The sequence below is a fragment of the Halichondria panicea genome, chromosome 7 (assembly GCF_963675165.1).
Source record: "Halichondria panicea chromosome 7, odHalPani1.1, whole genome shotgun sequence".
Lineage (NCBI taxonomy): Eukaryota > Metazoa > Porifera > Demospongiae > Suberitida > Halichondriidae > Halichondria > Halichondria panicea.
Window position 1 is genome coordinate 2,569,122 of NC_087383.1, and position 6,203 is coordinate 2,575,324.

At 42.7% G+C, this 6,203-nt stretch overlaps 1 long non-coding RNA gene across 1 annotated transcript; it reads right to left on the minus strand.

Moving 5' to 3' along the window:
* Positions 1–3,412: 3,412 nt before the first annotated feature.
* Positions 3,413–5,597, minus strand: LOC135339248 (uncharacterized). Its single transcript, XR_010395959.1, has 3 exons — positions 5,293–5,597; positions 4,238–4,366; positions 3,413–3,809 (listed from the first exon to the last, which is right to left on the minus strand). It is a non-coding gene; the product is annotated as an uncharacterized LOC135339248 (long non-coding RNA).
* Positions 5,598–6,203: the final 606 nt, after the last annotated feature.

The window sequence follows — 6,203 nt, forward strand, 5'->3', positions numbered from 1 at the left end:
ACACACACACAGGTAATACAACCACCATGTGGTAGTGGTACAGCTGTTTGCTCACTGCATTACCACAAAACAACAAAATACCATACAATGTTGCTATGCAAACAACATGTGGTCCTAAGCAATGATGGCTTCTAGGACTTGTATGTTAAATGGGTACTTTTTGAGGGTTACAAAAATGGCTAATCTGCGAGACCCTCAAAAATTACCCGCTATAAGGTGGCCATTAATATTATAGTAAATGCTCTCACGATCTACTCTTAGTGGTATAATTTTTATATGGAAACTAACATACAAATGAAAGCACCGCGGGTGCTGATGCCTCGGTGGAGATGCCAAAGCTACATAACATAAAGCTACTAGAGTTTAATAGCTTTTATACACATGACATGATAAACAATTAATTTTGCTGCATGCAAACTCAAGGAGTGGGTGGGTAATGATCGACCATGATTGTTGTTAAAAACGATCGATGCCAAAAGTTCAAGTCTAAAATTAATGGCTGCATTAGCAGAGCCTTGCAGCTCTCTTCTCACTCTTGCAGCTACCAATAGCTAGCGTTCTAGTGCAGAGCTAACTACTAAGTAGAGTAGCAACACTCAGTAAACAAGTTTGGCTACGTGCTCTTCTGAAAAGGCTGCAATGGCATTCCAAGTAAGCAAAACTAGGCATAACTCGAGAACAAAGCATTATTTTGCAAATCCACGTATTAAAATCCAAGTAAACATGACTAGAAGCCTATAGAAACTCTTACTTGCACTTGATTCATCCTTGAGCAGCTGTAGCAGTCTACACAGACAGACAGACACACACACACACACACACAGACACACAAACACACTACCGTATACCTCGCTTGCGCATGCGCACCGAGGCATAATTATGGTGAGGATCTGAAATGGAGAATGGGCTGGGACTAGCTTGCATATACCAGCAGATATGATATACATGTAGCTACTAACCGTCCACTGAATGTATGGAAAGCAGTGTGAAGGCTGAAGAAATTGTTAGTATGAAGTACTGCAAAGGACATCAAACAGTGCATGTACATAGTGGGACCATAAGCAGTGCATGTAAATAGTGGGGCCATAGGCAGTGCATGTAAATAGTGGGGCCATAGGCAGTGCATGTACATAGTGGGACCATAGGCAGTGCATGTACATAGTGGGACCATAGGCAGTGCATGTACATAGTGGGACCATAGGCAGTGCACGTACACAGTGGGACCATAGGCAGTGCACGTACACAGTGGGACCATAGGCAGTGCACGTACACAGTGGGGCCATAGGCAGTGCACGTACACAGTGGGGCCATAGGCAGTGCACGTACACAGTGGGGCCATAGGCAGTGCACGTACATAGTGGGACCATAGGCAGTGCACGTACATAGTGGGACCATAAGCAGTGCATGTACATAGTGGGACCATATAGGCAGTGCATGTACATAGTGGGACCATAGGCAGTGCATGTACATAGTGGGACCATAGGCAGTGCATGTACATAGTGGGACCATAAGCAGTGCATGTACATAGTGGGACCATAAGCAGTGCATGTACATAGTGGGACCTTTACAGGTCAAATTGTTGTAAATATTACAACAACAAAGGAGCATGCTATTAACTTGTCAATGTTGATATTGGATTGTGTGGTAGATTGTGAGAGCTTTGAAGTACTAGTTTTGCTGAGCTGCTAGACACTTGAAACTGGATTGGCTCTGAAAGCACTGTTGACTTTGTACTCTTTTTTTTTTTTTTTTTTGCAGTTGATCTTAACTGCTTATTCTCTTGTTCAGCCATTGTCTGTTGGCTACTGCTTCCATCTACACCACCTTTAAAGATGCTAAGTTTAATATTACTTTCTCCAGACACAACTCATCTTTTGTGCGTCCTACTATGTCCCTTTACCGAAGGTTTAGACCAGCTACAGCTTTTAAAGGCCACACATACTTCATTGAGGCAAGCAGCAAGGCATAATCGACTGGTTAGTGTGTGTGTGACGTGGGTGTGCACAACCATTGTCCCACGCCCATCTTCTAAGCTCCATAGGCAGTGCATGTACATAGTGGGACCATAAGCAGTGCATGTACATAGTGGGACCATATACTCTGCGCAGTTAAGGCCTGGGTCAGGCACTGATAAGATTAATTTTATTCATTGCCTACATTTTATGTAGATGATGTAGATGATGTAGTGTTAATGAGATTCATAATGTTTATTAATGTTATTCATTGCACATGACGTCATAAGGTCAATGTATTTGCTTAGCTAGCTGCTAGAACTATTGTAGATTATCTTTGGCAACAAATACAGCGGACTTAAACAAGGTAAGAGTAGCTGTTTAGGCCCTCAAAAGATAGAGTTTGTTGTTATGATTATGTTTCCTTGATGGGAAGTAAAAATGTCCAAAACTTTCTTAGCTATGCTAGCTTCTTTAGCTCTGACAGCCACTCTAGAGGTAGGCTATTTTGTGTATCTCAAGAATACAATAACTCTTACTCTTCCCATCAAGGATACTAGTACCTAGCTATGAGATGTTCATCTAGCCTTGTTTTTGAAGCTTGATCTTGGCATCTTCAACGCCGTATTTGCAGTTCTCTTTCTGAAAGTGGCATGACGTCATCACCATTTATGGGACTAATTAGCATAATTGAATTAAGCTAATCAGAAAAAGAAAACATTGAGCTTCATTTTGGATCATTTTGATGCAGCATACACTGTATACTGCAAATAATACAGCAGTATGAACATAGTGTAAATTTTGGTGTTGAAATCTGGACCCGGGCCTTAAGTGCGCGGAGTAGGCAGTGCATGTACATAGTGGGGCCATAAGCAGTGCATGTACATAGTGGGGCCATAATTAAGCAGTGCATGTACATAGTGGAACCATAAGCAGTGCATGTACATAGTGGGACCATAAGCAGTGCATGTACATAGTGGGACCATAAGCAGTGCATGTACATATTGGGGCCATAAGCAGTGCATGTACATAGTGGGACCATAAGCAATGCATGTACATAGTGGGACCATAAGCAGTGCATGTACATAGTGGGACCATAAGCAGTGCATGTACATATTGGGGCCATAAGCAGTGCATGTACATAGTGGGACCATAAGCAGTGCATGTACATAGTGGGACCATAGGCAGTGCATGTACATAGTGGGACCACAAGCAGTGCATGTACTTAGTGGGACCATAAGCTCTGTACACACACTAGAGGTCAATTTGAGTACCTTTTCTATTTTGCTTAAAAAAATGTTTTTTCAGGTGAGTTGAAGGTGTACAATGCAGTAAGGAACTAGACTGAATAGTTTTAAGCACAAAACCCCCAAATTGCACGTTAGACAATCATTCCGCCAAATTTTTCCGGTTGCTGCCCCCCGAACCCCCCCCCAAATGTTCAACAACGTACGGCCGTCGTCATTTCCCCCCTTAGCTAAAAATCCTGCTTGAAACCCTGACAATAGTGAGTATTTGTGACATACCGTATAAGTAGAGGTTGTATGGTGAAAATGTTCGTATATTCGTACTGTAGAGCATCATACACTGTACGAAAAATAAAACTACAAAACTATTCTACAGCAATAGGCTCAACGTGGCTGTATGAATATTTAAAATACGAAATATTTCCAGTCCTACAGTATTATAAACTCTTTAACCACAACTTTGGTAAACATAATATTATTTCTTACCTAAACTTCTTGAAGGTATGAGTGAGTGTTCTGGTTCATTACTGACAGGGCATCATTCTCAGTCTCAACTCACATCAACCTCCAGCATGGGGTGGGTCGATCACAGTGACATAACACACACAAACTGTGCAAAGGAACAGGAAAACATGATAAACCGGCATTACGGTAACTTAAACCAACAGATGATAAATAGACTAAAATCATGAAAAAACTCACTAATAATAACGAGTGTTGCAAACTGCGATGTGCTAATGCATGCCTCTCACTTATAGTTTCGATTAGGGGGGGAGGGGCTAAATGAGGTTCTTTATACTGCTAATCACAGGGGCCCCTCTTTCCGTACTCTCCTTAAACCCTAATCGCAGTCACGTACGTGACCCCTAACCTCTAGCGTGAGAGATATGAATGGGCACGTACGTACATGTAACATCTGCTTAACCGGTACCTCGCGGATATGACACAACAAATCTACTGCAACCTGTAAGACTAGTCTCATATACATGTACCACAGAAACAGTGTGCTTGCGTACATGCTAATTTAAAACTACTCACATCTGCCTTGCTGTTGGCCAGTTCCAATTCTCACTCCAGCTCAGCCATGACACCCGGGTCCATGATTTGAGATCTCTTGAGCAGCTTCTCCTACATGTCTAGATGACTGCACTTCTTCTTACTACCACTCTAGAAGGTAAAAAGGAAAACAAAATAATGCATTTGGTAAAGATCTACTCTCGTGTAAACAACATTGTAATTAGTATATACATGTGATGATCGTTACCAAATTGTGGGTAAAGGGTCAAAAAAGCAAAATAATTATGATTTTTATAAAAACATTCTTCTCAACTCCTGCCATTCAGGAACCTCGAACCTGGTAGGTATACCATATATCTTCTAATTTATCGGACACTTCTAATTACCCCGGACACTCTTTTGGGCAATTTTTGCTGTTCTAACACAACTTCTAATACAACGGACACTCCAGTGCTTTAATATTACATTCGTTCTAAATATCCGGACAATATCTTGAGTTACATTCATAGACGGCAAGTAAGACTTAGAGTGCTGCAGTTAGATAGCTTGAGTAGCTAGTTTTAGATAGCTAGTGCAACTATTCAGTCACACACTGTTCTATTAAACTTAGCTAGCTTGCATGCAGCTGCTTGCTTGTTCTAATTATTCCGGACACTTCGCATGATCTGTTCCAATTATACCCAGACAATTTCCAAAATAATTATTTTTTGCTGTCCGATAAATTAGAAGATATACGGTACTCAACCTCAATACCGTCCCCCCACACATGTACAAGACTGCCCCATACTCACCAGGGTGTCATACAGGATTTTGAAATAGAGAGGGTAATAAGAAAAGTGACTAGAGCTAAAAAAAGGTCAACTGTTATTAGTTAGCAAGAGTTCACAATAGACCTTTATCATGAACTCTTGCTGTTAGTATGTAAAATTGCCAGCTATAGACCCCGACTAGTACCTAAATGTAAATTTTAGGGGAGGGAGGATTGGAGCTAGAGGGGGATATCCCCCTTCCCCCTCCCCTGTATGACACCCTGCTCACCCTTTAGAAGACTGCCCCCCCCATACACACACACTCACCCCTCTAGAAGAATGTCCCACCATAGCCTTTGGAGCTGTCTCCCTCCTCTTAGCAATCACTCCATCAATGTGCGTCGTCTTGAGTACCTCATTTCGACTGATCTTGGACGCTAGATGCAGCACACCTGCCACTGTAGCATGTAGCACCACTCTGTGATGTGCCTCAAGGCCTTTCTCCTTCACAGCAAGCTCTTGCAGCTGGTGTAGGAAGACCAGTATATCCGAGAGCCCTTGATAAGAGAATTCCAGTGTCAGGAGAAATACGAGTTGGTAGAAAGCGAGTGTGTTAGCAGGGCTAGTGCAGATAGCTTTGGTCAGTTCCAGGAGATTGGTGAAGAGAGAGTTGGCTGTTTTAGAGAGGAACCTTTTCAAAACCACACCCAGTGAGAGCCCTACAGCCTCCAGACTCACCCAATCACTGCACAAGGGGAGGGTATAAATAAACGTACATGTAGCTGTAAGCACTGCACATGATTGTATACATACATGTAGTGAAAGCTAAGACAAAATGGACCTGTATAACTGACAAATAAAATCTAGTACGCCCACTGAACACACACGCACGCACGCACGCACGCACGCACGCACACACACACACACACGCACGCACGTACGTGTTGAGAGGAATCTTGTCCTTGTTGGCATAGTGATCTACGAGACGATGCCAGAGTAGGGCCACATCCAGCTGTGTGCTGGGCTCTCGAATGAGGAGCAATTGGACGAGGGAGGCAAACAGTTGCCCTGGGAACGCAGTCTCCAGCACTGATGCGTGACAGGTGTCAGCCACCGCCCTAAAACACTTGACCAGGGAGGTAGTCAACATGGGGCTGCATAATAAAGGAGAGAGTACAATTATGGAAGCATAAACACTTAGTAATGCATGCAGTCTATTGTGCATGGTCACATAATTA